The following is a 14,201-nucleotide window of genomic DNA, read 5'->3' as shown; positions in this document are numbered from 1 at the left end:
GACTGGTGGGACTGCAGCCCAGCTTCGTGACGAAGATGTCGGGGAACCCCAGAACGCAGATATGTTTTTGTTGCTTCGCCGGAGGTCATGGGTTGGGCCCCAGCGAGGCAAGGGTGGTCGATTGGGGGGACGGGGAGGTGCGTGTTGGATGTTGGCGTGGCGGAGGCAGCCCTCCATCAGGCACAGGGTGCCCGATCATGAGGCCCCTCCCCCACCCCAGGCCATCAGAAAGCCACCTGCTTTTGTCAGGCTGCTTCTCCCGGGCCTGGGACACCCGCCTGCCAATGGTAAAATCCCCATGGCGGCAGGTGGAGACCCTTAATTGGCCATTAAGTGGCTACTTAAGGGCCTTGATTGGCCTGGGGTGGGAAGGCTGTTTTCCTCCACCGCCACCCTGCGTAAAGTGGCAGCGGAGGCGGAAGCGGGTCAGAAAGGGCCCCCCCGAGCTTCCCGCTCTATTTTATTACCCCCCCCCCCCCTCCACCCCATTACCTTCCCGCTCTTTCGGGGGGTCGTAAAATTCCTGCCTTGATTTCTTGGTGATTATCTTATACTGATGACCCCTCATTTTGCTGATCTCCACAAGTGGAAACACTCTCTGTCTAATCAATCAAAACCTTTGATAATTTTAAATTTTAAAGACCTCTATTAGCAATGCACGAAGCTCCTTAGACAGCATCTTCCAAACCCACGGCCTTTACCACCTAGAAGGACAAGGGCAGCTGATGCATGGGACCACCACCACCTGCAAGTTCTCCTCCAAGTCACACATCATCCTGACTTGGAACTAGATCTCCCTTCCTTCACTGTCACTGGGTCAAAATCCTGGAACTCCCTCCCTAACAGCACTGTGGGTATACCTACACCACATGGACTGCAGTTGTTCAAGAAGGCAGCTTACCACCACCTTCTCAAGGGCAATTGAGGATGGGCAATAAATGCTGGCCTAGTCAGTGACGCCCACATCCCATGAACAAATAAAAAAAATTAGGTCACCCTTCAGTCTTCTGTTTTCAAGAGAGAAGAGATCTAGCCCATTCATCATTTCCTGATAGGCATAACCTTGCAGTTCTGGCACCATCCTTGAAAATCTTGTTTGCATCCTCTCCAGTACCTCAATATCCTTTTTATAACTTGGCAACGAGAATTGTACACAGTACTCTAACTGTGGTCCAACCAAGGTTTGACACAAGTTTAGCATATCTTCTTGACTTTTCAATTCTATCCCTCTAGAAATAAACCCAAGCGCTTGTTTTTTTTATAGCCTTATTACTGAGTTGGTGCTGCACTGGCAGAAGTGGATGACATGCTTTGGATGACATTAACACAAGACCCCATCTGCCTTCTCAGATAGACACAAAAAATCCCTTGGCACTATTTTGAAGAACAGGGGAGTTCTCCCTACTGTCCTGACCAATATTTATATCTCAACAACATCACTAAAGTAGATTATCTTGTCATTATTTCATTGCTATTTGTGGGAGCTTGCTGTGCACAAATTGGCTGCCATGTTACCTACATTAAACAGTGCCTACAGTTCAAAAGTATGTAATTGGCTGTACCACATTTTGAGATGTCTTGAAGGCTTTGAATATCACTTTATAAATGCAAGTCTTTTTTTCTATATGGAATGAAAAATGGATACTTTTCACAAAAAAGTCCTAATTATATTTTATTCTTGTTGCTCACATCATTTACATCTGCAGCTTCAGATCTATGTCAGTGACACTCTTAACCTTGACACCAATCAAAAATGGTAAGTGGACCATTGAAACTACCCAAATATGTGCAGCAGACACCATTCAGAATATGGGCCTATATTAGAGGAAAACTGCTGAAAGTTTATTTCATAGCACTTCCTTATTTAAATGGGTTAATGACTGTGTTAAAATAGTGCAACAAAAAAAAATGTGAATATGTGAAAGGGAGTGCTACCAGAGGAAAGTAAACTCTCTGACTTTGCAAGCTGATTGTCAGTTTGCATCTGGCCACCAGAGGGAGGTTTGAGCAAATGGCAGTGAAGAAAATGCTCTAATTTTGAAGAACTAAGAGAAATCAGTCAGACGATCAAGTCCACTTCTACCAACAATCAATGTGTGATTTGCATTGAAGTGGGCTTTAGCTGACTCCTTTAAAGTCCTAAGGGAGGCAAGTAATTACAGTGAAAACATGCAGGAACATGAAATTCTGTGAACATCACCCTAACTTCTGCAGGTAATTGAATGATTATTAAGTTTCACAATCCACCCTATACAGCACTGACTACTTGTATTCCACAGATGATAGTTTCATGGCCACAGTGGCCCAGGAGTATTGTATTTTTTGTGCTTATCCTTCAATCGGTATTCATACAGCTTTTTGACAAAGAATATACAGCACAAAAATTGGCCATTCGGCTCAACTTGTCTGTGCTGGTGTTTATACTCTGTACAAGTCTGCTCCCATTCCACCTACCTCAACGCAGCCTTTCAGCAGATTGCTCCATTCCCTTTTCTCTCACGTAATCATCTAGTTTCCTTTCGAAAGCATCAAAGCTATTAGCTTCAACAACTTCCTGTGGTAGTGAGTTCCAAATTCTAACCACTCTCTAAGTAAAGAAACTTCTCCGTATTTCCCAATTGGATTTATTAGTAACCATCTTGCAGGTATGACCCTTAGTTTTGGATTCTCCCACAAGTGGTCACCTCTAAGTCTTCTGTTTCCTAAAGTAAAAAAACCCAACCTGTTCAATCTTTCCTGATACCTATAATCTCTCAGTTGTGGTACAATCCTTATACATCTTCTTCGACCTTTCTCTATTGCTTCTATGTCCTTTTTATAGGAAGGAGATCAGAAATGTGTACTCATAGGTGAGGCATGAACAGAATCCTTTGCAAGTTTAACATAACTGCTTTTGAATTCTGTACCCTTAAGAATAAATCCCAGTGCTTTGCTAGCATTTCTAATTGCTTTGCAGACTTGTGATACCGCTTTTAATTATTTTTTTGACCTGAATTCACTTCAACCCCATTCAGTTTCTTATTTTCTAAGGTATAGATGATGTTTCTAGTTTTCCTACCAAAGTGCATCACCTCACATTTATTGATGTTAAAGTTGATTTGCCACTTAACTGACCAGTTCACAAGATTTCTAATGTCTTCTTGCATTGTGTTACAGTCTTCCTGATGTTCAGTTGGAACACTTTTATTAGCACAAAATGCCAATTCCTGGACTTATTACCATTTGAAAAACAATGGGAATAGTGTGGTATACATAGTGCTCAATAGAAAATCACAGTAAACATCTGTTGCAATGTAAAGTTTTGCTGTGCACTTAAAAAAATAAGTATTATGTCTGGCTTATAACAAATTCTATGGCTCACGGAACTGGTGAGATATTGATAAGCTATCCTATGTAGAAACCTGGCAGCAACGTCCATTTTAACAGTTGCCGTACTTCAGTAGTGTTGTAGTAGATCCAAAATCTCCAGAACAAAAACCCATCTTTCATCATCAAATAAGAGGTGTGTTTCTGGCCCTTACCACTGTGAGGATGGAATGCATATCTAGTTGCCTCTCCCCCATACCATGATCAATTAAATTACTTCTAAGTAACTGTGTATGCACATGCAAGCAAGGCACATGCACCATTATCAGATCAGTGTGTAAATTTTCTAGAGTAATAATCAGCATTCATTTTGAATAACTGGGATGTATAAGTAGAATTTCAATTAAAATTACTTTCACTGCATTGTAAAAAGTGAAGTAGATTTAATTAAGTCTGAACTTACATATTCCTAGGTAAAGGGCAAGAATGAAAAAATAAAAACTGGGTAAGAAAGAAGAAATAACTTGCATTTATATGGCATCTTTCATGTCCTGAGGATATCACAGCCAATGAACTACTTTTGAAGTGTGGTTACTCCTGTTATGTGGGCAAATGTGGCAGCCTATTTGCACACAAGGGGCTGGACTTTACCTGCCCCCCTGACATTGGGGGTCATGGCGGGGGGGCCCGGAAAATACCTCCGGGAATGGCCTACCAAGGGCCTCGACGTCGGGAAGGGCCTGCCCCATATTACCGGTGGCGGCGAGGCCTCACAGCGGACCCCCCCTGCCACTGGACAACGGGTACCTAATTAAAATATGTTAATCAATGTAAATTAGATGAATAAGCACTTACCTTTTCAGGATGACCGACCCACGCCAATATTCCGGATTGCCGGAAATCCGAAGCGGAACACTGCTTGGGTGGGGGGAGGGTGAAGTTTTCAGGGCGGGAGGTGGGGGGACGTGAGGAAAACTCTTCCTATTGGTTGCGGAGATGGTGGGAATGGGTTGAGGGTCAAAGGATATAAAGTTCGGGGGGAAATTTGGGATGTGAATAAAAGTTTTTTTTGGAGGAAGAGGGCAATTTATATATAATTTATTGTGGGGTGGGAGAGGGTATTAAAAGCTGCTTTAACATTTTATTTTTAATTCCCGGAGAATGGGACCTTTAAAAATGTAGACGTAACTGAAGATCTTGAAGCCTTTTAAAAATGGCGCTGCGCCTGTGTGGTGGCGCTGGATGCTGTTGCCGGGCATGGATTGCCCGCCCGCTCTGTCATCGGGGGCGGGCGGTCTGCCCTTCTATGTAAATAAGCTGTAAATAAGAGATTGGCTGCGAGCTTTCAAAATTCAGCTCAAGGTCTCAGAGCTTTTAGATAAATAACCAGTTAATCTGTTTTGGTGGTATTGATTGAGGGATAAATGTTGGCCAGAATTCCAGAAGACCTCCCCTTCTCATTCTCAAAGAGTGCCCTAGGTTGTTTTACATCCACCTGAAGACGGGCTCTCAGTTTAACATCTCATTCGAAAGACAGCAGTTCCAACAGTGCAGTACTTCCTCAGCGCTACACTGAAGTATCAGCCTAGATTATATGCTCAATGATTATACCCACAATATTCTGACTTAGAGACAAACTTAATATCGCTGAGCCAAGATGACCATTGGCACTTAGTAACTTGAGATTCACAAGTAAGTTGATGCCAACTTTTGGATTTAAAATCTTGAGGATTGTGTGAGGAAAGGAAGAAAGATAAGGTTTTAAGATCCTGGCAAAGAATGAGTTACAACAGGAGATGGTGTGATGTGCCTTTATTTCAATGCAATGATGTCTGGGTACTAATAGTTTTGCCTAAATTAGTGCTAAAACATGAAAGGATCATTGGAAGGTGTGCCAGCATACCAGGACAGCCATTCTAATGGATGTGCAAGTAACAGAACAGCTCTACCATGATATTGAAAACTGTTCCCTCAAGGCTTGCAATCCATACATGACCACTGCTAAGGAACTTGGAAATCTTCGATTCCCTGGCAATTAATTTATTGCAATTGTTATGTGTATAAAGCAGAAGTGTTTCCTGTAGTGGAACGATCCTTTTCAAACCCAAAGATTTTATTTTCAGATATGAAATAATGATTTAATGGAGTATCTTCTGAAACAGCCCTGAATCTTGTAAAGGGGCAAGAAAAAGCAGTAGTAACTTTATTACCAAGAAACATGCAGTTAATGAAAGAAATGAGCTCCAACTACTCTGTCCTATATGCACTCTTCCTGTCTGCATCTCCACTGTGTTGAGATTAATATCTATGACAGTCGCTAACTTATTCTTCCCCTTCATCTCAAAACCATGTTACTCTTTACTTCCATCAGTTTTCTCTGCTGCCTGCAATCTACACCATTTTAAATGCAAAAATGGTATCACCTTATAACTAAGGGAAGAGTTTTTTGATTTGTAGCAAAATCAGAAATGTGTACATCAGTTTTTCCAGAGGAAATCTCCTCCTTAAATCTTGATTTACTTTATCTTCTCTTAGCCTTTATAACCTGAGGGGTGTCCTGTATTATGGGCTCTGGCCTTCACTCAGGTTTCTCAAAAAAAAAGGGGAGAAAAGCAAATCCATGCAAACTTAAAATAGTACAAAGAATAACACATCTGCTGTGCATCTGCTGGTAATGGAACAGTAATTTTCTGCTTTTAGTATTTGATGTCTATCAGATCTCTGGAATAAAATACCAAGATCATCCTGTGGAAAGAATAAGGCTGATAAATTCAGTACACCTCAGCTGTTAATAATCTTCATATCAATTATTCAGGGAAATGCATTAGCAATGACTCTGCAATAATGTGCAGTCCAGATCCAACCTCCTTTTCAGCTGCCAGACTTTGTGGGAAGCCAATGCTTCCTGTTGGAATTACATGAGATAAAATAGAAATGAAGGAAACATACTATATGAATTGACTAAGCCACTCTCATGTCTCTCTTGCCATTCTTTAATTGCTTGATAAGTTAACTTTTGTTCATAGTTTCCAGTAAAACCCAGCAAATCACTAAAACTGTAAGTCTGTGGTCAGAAAAGGAGAATTTCAGGAATCCAATCAGCTCGTTAAAATACCTACTTCTTGAATCATTCTCATAGTTTCATCTATTATGATGTTTGTACTGCACAATGGTAGTTACATCATTGCACAATATATACTTCATTGGTTTCACTGACTATCACTATTCCTACAACTCAATGGGCAGGGCAGCAAGCGCCAATTTGTACAAATTTCTTTGCGTTCAGCAAAACGCATATGATAGAACCCACTGAAGTCAATCATTTCAAAGCAGTTTTGTTTATATTTTCCTTTGCTTTTAAAGTTAGTGCACACAGACTGATACATTAAAAGTAGTGAAAAGCAAGTAAAATGAAATAATAGTGCCTGATGTTGACTTGGTGGTTCCAGTTGTTTCCAAACACTAAGTGAAAATATTAATGAAAAATCAGAAAATAAAACATTTACTATTTAGCAGCCTGGGTAATGATACTTTGCAAGGAAATACAGTCAAATGACAATGACAGGTACAAATAAATGTATTTGCTGGGTTGTAGTTCATGTAAGAACAGGACAGCCACAGAAGCAGGTAACACCTCAGCATTGAGAGATTCAGTTGTAGACTTTTGAAAAATGTAAGTAACTTCTCAATTTACCACTGGTGGTGTAAGCAGCCCAACAGTGCAGCTAAATTCTTGTACATGCCAACAATCAAATGGTATATCTGAATAGAAACTCCTAGAAATGTATCTATATGAAAATGGTATGTCATTGCCAGCAAAAAAAATCATGCATTCAATGCAAATTTCCCAGGGATAAAGCATGAGGCTTGCTTTCTAAGGTTGAACTAACTGAAACAGAAGGAAGGATTGGTGACTGGCTACCGATTTGATCTACATGGTGCCATCACAACTTATTGCACCATCACTGCAATAGGCCAGAGAGCAAACACAATATGCATATTTGTAAACAAGAGTTGTCACAGAGCAAATTCTTTGGTACTCCAGCAATTCAGGTGCCTGGATGTTCACTGGACATCTGATAATATACTTTGGAGAAGATGACCATATGCTGCATACTATATAACATTGCTATGGACAGAGGCTTGTCATGAATTTGAGCAAAGATTAGGAGCAACCCATAATAGGGCAAGATGGTCAGCAATAGATGAGCAGTCTGCATCAGATGGAAGGACAGAGACATCAGGAATTGATTAATAGTAACTTCCAATGAGCACTTTTGGCATCATACATATGCATAGTAACTGTGGTATCTTCTGATATACTGGAGATTTTGATATAAAGACCAGCAATGGGTCACACAAGAGTCTTTGTAATTGACTGGTGCTGCCTCTTGTGCTTAAATAAAAAAATGTTGATTCATGGTATTTGAAAACTCAATTGGATTTATTGGGCTGAATTGGAGGGGTGTGTGGAAAATACTTCCGGGAGAGGCCCGCTACAGGCCTCAATGCCAGGAAGGCCCCCCCCCACCCCCACCCCCCTGCCGCTCAGCAAAAGAAAATCATTAACATTTTAAATAAAGTATAACCACTGCCTAAGCATTTACCTTTACATGACGTCTGCCCCACGCCAATATTCTGGCTGGTTGCCTTTGGATCTCTGCTTGGAGATCCAAGGTGTAACACTGGTGGGGAGTGGGTAGGGGTGAAATTTTCAGGGTTGGGGATGAGCGGAGAAAAATCCTTCTACTGGCTGAGGGGATGATGGGAAGGGGTTCAAGGGCAAAGGTAACAATGTTCGGGGGGGGAATGGTGGGGCATGGGAAGAAACATTTTCTTTGTGTGGAAAAGACAATAAATGGTCATGGGGGCAAGGTGGGAGTGGGGCTTTGATCTTTTATTGAAGTTTTATCTTTAAATGTTTCCTCCATTTCTGTTTAAGCATTCAAATTGCCGGTAAGGATTTGAATCCCTTTAAAAATGGCGCAGGCACCTGTGCGGTGGTGCTGGATGCCATTGCTGGGGACGAAGTGGCCACCCCTTCTACGTCATTGGGGGCGGGTGCTCCACCCCTTCATGTTAATGAGCTGCCGCGCAAAATATTGTAGCGGCTCTGCGGCACACATCTTGTGTTTGCGCCGAGCACTTTTTGAAGCTCGCTGCCGATTAAAATTCAGCCCATAGCCTTTCTAACTGCAATATTTTATTTTTGCCCTATCTGAGCCAACCACTTTCATGCATCTTTCATGTTGCATTTATACTGCAGCTGCCATTCTCAGACCAAGACCTCTAGTGTTGGTTCCAGCTAGGCCAGGGGTCGGCTATCCGGAGCATGCTGCTCTGTAACATCTCATTTGTGACTCCCAACCTTTATTGGCCAGTTCTCAGACAATTCTGCGAATTTGTAACTGAAGTAAACTGACAATACTCTGATCTTATTCTTCATGATAAAATATGTTGATTATCTAGAGGAAATGTTTTAGCTTGATTTTCTGCAGCATGTACAGAAGAAGTTAAGATGTTTTTGAATGAAAAGGAATGTGAACCTCGTGAACTAACAGTTCCTGATTGGTTACAAAAGTTTTATTTCATGGTTGATATCACTGACCATTAAAATATCCTACATACATACGAATTAGGAGCAGGAGTAGGCCATTCGGCCCTTCGAGCCTGCTCCGCCATTGGATAAGATCATGGCTGATCTGATTGTGGCCTCAACTCTACTTTCCTGTCTACCTGGTATAATCTCTGACTTTCTTGTCAATCAAGAATCTATCTAATACAGCCTTAAAGATATTCAATGACCCTGCCTCCACTGCTCTTTGTAGAAGAGAATTCTACAGACTAACAACCCTCTGAGAGAAAACATTTATCTTCATCTCTGTCTTAAAAGGGAGACCCCTAATTTTTAAACTGTGTCCCCTAGGTCTATGTCTCTCCCATAAGGGGAAACATCCTCTCAGCATCCACCATCAAATCCCCTCAGGATCTTATATGTTTCAATAAGATCACCTCTCATTCTTCTAAACTCCAATGGGTACAGGCCCAACCTGTCCAATCTTTCCTCATAAGATAACCCCCTCATCCCAGAAATCAGTCGAGTAAACCTTCTCTGAACTGCTTCTAATGCAATTATATCTTTTCTCAAGTAAGGAGACCAAAACTGTATGCAATACTTCAGATGTGGTCTCACCAACGTCCTGTACAACTGTAGCAAAACTTCCCTACTTTTATATTCCATTCCCCTTGCAATAAACAACCACATTCCATTTGCCTTTCTAATCACTTACTGTACCAGCATACTAACTTTTTGTGAATCATGTACCAGGACACCCAGATCCTTCTGAACTGCAAAGTTCTGCAATCTCACTTCATTTAAATAACATACTACTTTTCTGTTCTTGCTGCCACAGTGGACAAGTTCACATTTTCCACATTATATTCCATCTGCCAAATTTTTGACAACTCACTTAACCTATTTATATCCCTTTGCAGACTCTTTATGTCCTCTTCACAACTTACTCTCTTACCTATATTTGTGTCATCAGCAAATTTAGCAACCATACATTCGGTTCCTTCATCCAAGCCATTTACATAGATTGTAAATAGTTGAGGCCCCAGCATTGATCCCTGTGGCACTCCACTAATTACAGCTTGCCAACCTGAAAATGGCCCATTTATCCCTACTCTCTGCTTCCTGTTAGCTAATTAATCCCCTATCCATGCTAATATGTTACCCTCCTACACTATGAGCTCTTATTTTGAGTAGTAACCTTTGATGTGGCACTTTATCAAATGACTTTTGGAAATCCAAGTACACCACATCTACAGGTTCCCCTTTATCCACCTTGCTTGTTACTTCCTCAAAGAACCCTAATAAATTAGTCAAACATGATTTTCCTTTCACAAAACCATGTTGACTCTGCCTGATCGCATTAAGAGTTTCCAAGTGCCCTGCTATAACTTCCTTAATAATAGATTCTAGCATTGTCCATATGATAGATGTGAGGCTAACTGGCCTATAGTTTCCTGCTTTCTGTCTCCCTGCTTTCGCAAATAGAGGAGTTACATTTGCTATTTTCCAATCTGATGGAAACTATTCCAGAATCTAGTGAATTTTGGAAAATTACGCCAATGTATCTACTATCTCAGCAGCTACTTCTTTTTAGACCCTAGGATGCAGGCCATCAGGTCCTGGGGACTTGTCAGCCTTTAGTTCTAATAGTTTTGTCAGTACCCTGGTGATCATAATTGTTTTAAGATCCACCCTCCCTTTCACCTCTTGATTTACAAGTAATTCGGAGATGTTATTTGTGTCTTCTACAGTGAAGACAAAATATCTGTTCAATGCTTCTGCCATTTCCTTATTTCCCACTATTAATTCCCCAGACTCACTCTCTTGAGGACCAAAGCTAATTTTAGTTACTCTTTTACTTTTTAAATACTTGTAGAAACTCTTACTTTCTGTTTTTATATTTCTTGCAAGCTTTCCCTCATGCTCTAATTTCTCCCTCCTTATTTTTTCACCAATCTTTGCTGGTTTTAAAATTCTGTCCAATCTTCTGACCTACCACCCATCTTTGCAGAATTGTATGCTTTTTCTTTCAATTTGATACTATCCTAAACTACCTTAGTTAGCCACAGATGGTACATCCTTCTCATAGAGTCTTTCTTTCTCACTGGAATATATTTTGCTGAGTGTTAGGAAATATCTCCTTAAATGTCTGCCACTGCATCTCTACTGTCCTACCCTTTAGCCTAATTTCCCAGTTCCCTTTAGCTCTGCCTTCTTACCCTTGTAATTGCATATATTTAAGTTTAAAACACTAGTCTGAGACCCACATTTCTCACCGTCAAACTGAGTGTGAAGTTCAATCATGTGCAATTACTGTTATCTAGAGGCTCCTTTACCATGAGGTCGCTAATTAATCCTGTCTCATTGCACATAATCAGGCCTAGAATAGCCTGCTCCTTGGTTGGCTCTAGAATGTGCTGTTGTCCTGAATACGCTCTACAAACTCATTTTCCCAGCTACCTTTGCTAATCTGATTCGTCCAAACTATATGTAAATTAAAATCACCCATGATTATTGCTGTACCTTTCTTCCTACAATGTAGCTGCTGTTAGGGGGCCGACAAACTACTCCCACAAGTGACTTCTTACCTTTTCTAATTCTTATCTCTACCCAAACTGATTGTACATCTTGATTTTTAGAACTATTGTACTAATGTCATCCTTAATTAATAGAACTACCACACCATCTTTTCCTAGCTTCCTGTCCTTACAAAATGCCAAATACCATTGAATATTCAGTTCCTAGCCTTGATCACATTGTAGCTCCGTCTCTGTAATGGCTATCAGGTCAAAAACATTTATTTATATTTGTGCTGACAATTCATCCGTTTTGTTATGCATGCTGCACGCATTCAGATACTGAGCCTTTAGTTCAGTCCTTTTACTATTTTCTGCAAATTCTGGCCTTATCTGCTGGCACACTCTTAAGTTTGTACACTCTGTCGCTTCCTGCCATGCTCTGATTATCATTACCCTTATTGCTACCTTGTTCTATTGCCTTGTCCTTTCCCTTTGTTATACCACATCTTTTCTCATGTGATTGCTCCTTCCACTATTTAGTTTAAAGCTCTCTCTACCACCCTAGTTATACAACTCGCCAGAACACTGGTCCTAGCATGGTTCAAATGAAGTCCGTCCCAATGGTACAGCTCCTGCTTTCCCCAGTACTGGTGCCAGTGCCCCATGATAATAAACCTATTTCTCCCACAGCAATCTTTGAGCCATGCATTCAACTCACTAATCTTGTTCACCCTAAGCCAATTTGCTCGTGGCTCAGGGAGTAATCCAGCAATTATTACCTTTGTGGTTCTGCTTTATAATTTAGCCCCTAGCTGCTCATACTTCCTAAGCAGAACCTCTTTCCTAATCCCATCTATGTTGTTGGTACGTACATGGACCACGACAACTGGATCCGGCCCCTCCCAATGCAAGTTCCTCTCCAGCCCTGAGCAAATGTCCCAAACCCTGGCAGGCACACAGCCTTCTGGACTCTCGCTCTTGGCAACAGAGAACTGTGTCTCTCCCCCTGAGTATACTGTCTCCTATTACCATAACATTCCTATTTATTCCCCTGCTTGAATGGCTTCCTGTATCACGGCGCCATGGCCAGTTTACTCATGAAGCCTTCAGCGCTCGCTCTCATCCATACAAGCTGAAAGAACCTTTTTTTTATTCATTCATGAGATGTGGGCATCACTGGCCAGGCCAGCATTTATTGCCTAATTGCCCTTGAGAAGGTGGTGGTGAGCTGCCTTCTTGAACCGCTGCTGTCCATATGGGGTAGGTACACCCACAGTGCTGTTAGGAAGGGAGTTCCAGGATTTTGACTCAGCTACAGTGAAGGAACGGCGATATCGTTCCAAGTCAGGATGGCGTGTGACTTGGAGGGGAACTTGCAGGTGGTGGAGTTCCCATGCATTTGCTGCCCTTGTCCTTCTAGTTGGTAGAGGTCGTGGGTTTGGAAGATGCTGTCTAAGGAGCCTTGGTGCGTTGCTGCAGTGCATCTTGTAGTTGGTACACACTGCTGCCACTGTGCGTCGGTGGTGGAGGGAGTGAATGTTTGTAGATGGGGTGCCAATCAAGCGGGCTGCTTTCTCCTGGATGGTGTCAAGTTCCTGAGTGTTGTTGGAGCTGCACCCATCCAGGCGAGTGAAGAGTATTCCATCACACTCCTGACTTGTGCCTTGTAGATGGTGGACAGGCTTTGGGGAGTCAGGAGGTGAGTTACTCGCTTCAGGAATCCTAGCCTCTAACCTGCTCTTGTAGCCACGATATTTATATAGCTATTCCAGTTCAGTTTCTGGTCAATGGTAGCCCCTAGGATGTTGATAGTGGGGGATTCAGCGATGGTAATGCCACTGAATGTCAAGGGGAGATGGTTAGATTCTCTCTTGTTGTCATTGCCTGGCACATCTGTGGCGCGAATGTTACTTGCCACTTTTCAGCCCTAGCTTGGATATTGTCCAAGTCTTGCTGCATTTCTACACGCACTGCTTCAGTATCTGAGGAGTCACGAATGGTGCTGAACATTGTGCAATCATCAGCGAACATCCCCACTTCTGACCTTATGATTGAAGGAAGGTCATTGATGAAGCAGCTGAAGATGGTTGGGCCTAGGACACTACCCTGAGGAACTCCTGCAGTGATGTCCTGGAGCTCAGATGATTGACTTCCAACAACCACAACCATCTTCCTTTGCGCTAGGTATGAGTCCAGCCAGCGGAGGGTTTTCCCCCTGATTCCCATTGACCTCAGTTTTGCTAGGGCTCCTCGATGCCATACTCGGTCAAATGCTGCCTTGATGTCAAGGGCAGTCACTCTCACCTTATCTCTTGAGTTTAGCTCTTTTGTCCATGTTTGAACCAAGACTGTAATGAGGTCAGGAGCAGAATGGCCCTGGCAGAACCCAAACTGAGCATCACTGCGCAGGTTATTGCTAAACAAGTGCCGCTTGATGGCACTGTTGATGACACCTTCCATCACTTTTCTGATGATTGAGAGTAGGCTGATGGGGCGGTAATTGGCCGAGTTGGACTCATCCTTCTTTTTGTGTACAGGACGTACCTGGGCAACTTTCCACATTACAGGGTAGATGCCAGTGTTGTAGCTGTACGGGAACAGCTCGGCTAGGGGCGCGGCAAGTTCTGGAGCACAGGTCTTCAGTACTATTGCTGGAATATTGTCAGGGCCCACAGCCTTTGCAGTATCCAGTGCCTTCAGTCATTTCATGATATCACGCGGAGTGAATCGAATTGGCTGAAGTCTGGCATCTGTGATGCTGGGGACCTCAGGATGAGGCTGAGATGGATCATCAACTCGGC

General features: G+C 42.2%; 1 protein-coding gene across 4 annotated transcripts in view; it reads left to right on the top strand.

Annotated features, from left to right (window-relative positions):
* Positions 1 to 14,201, top strand: part of LOC137377078 (DENN domain-containing protein 2B-like) — a 565,382-nt gene that overhangs the window by 15,787 nt on the left and 535,394 nt on the right. Inside the window, exon 3 of one of the 4 annotated variants that reach the window (XM_068046344.1) lies at positions 1,707 to 1,756. The exons of the other annotated variants lie outside the window; for them this stretch is intronic. The gene's annotated coding sequence lies outside the window, so the exon portion shown is untranslated. The remainder of the gene's footprint in view (positions 1 to 1,706; positions 1,757 to 14,201) is intronic. 4 annotated transcript variants of the gene reach the window in all.

The sequence above is a fragment of the Heterodontus francisci genome, chromosome 14 (assembly GCF_036365525.1).
Source record: "Heterodontus francisci isolate sHetFra1 chromosome 14, sHetFra1.hap1, whole genome shotgun sequence".
Lineage (NCBI taxonomy): Eukaryota > Metazoa > Chordata > Chondrichthyes > Heterodontiformes > Heterodontidae > Heterodontus > Heterodontus francisci.
This window is presented reverse-complemented; position numbering and strand designations above follow the sequence as displayed.